Below are 338 nucleotides of genomic sequence, written 5' to 3'. Positions count from 1 at the left end.
CCCAGCCTTCACCACCTACTCTTGGCCCTCCCCGAGGTCTTGGCTCTGGGCAGGCCTCTCCAGTGCAGACTGCTCATTTTCTCACACTCTGAAAGCTCAGGGTCAGGAGGAGGGGGTGACCAGCCTCCCTGCTCCTCAAGGTCAAGTCCACACCATTTCAGCCAGACTTCAGCCCCTGGCCACCTGCTTCCCGGTCCCTCCCTCCCTCTTGTTAAGGACTTCAACATGGAGCTCCTGACTCCCTTCTCACTCATTTTGCTCCCACCATCCCCCAATGTGGCCTTGGTGACCGGGCTATCCCACACCCTGGGCTCTCTGTCCCTTGATCTCATGTCCAA

This window comes from Echinops telfairi, unplaced genomic scaffold, assembly GCF_000313985.2.
Source record: "Echinops telfairi isolate 266 unplaced genomic scaffold, ASM31398v2 ScPeMD7_7458;HRSCAF=8496, whole genome shotgun sequence".
NCBI classification, from domain to species: Eukaryota; Metazoa; Chordata; class Mammalia; order Afrosoricida; family Tenrecidae; genus Echinops; species Echinops telfairi.
This window is presented reverse-complemented; position numbering follows the sequence as displayed.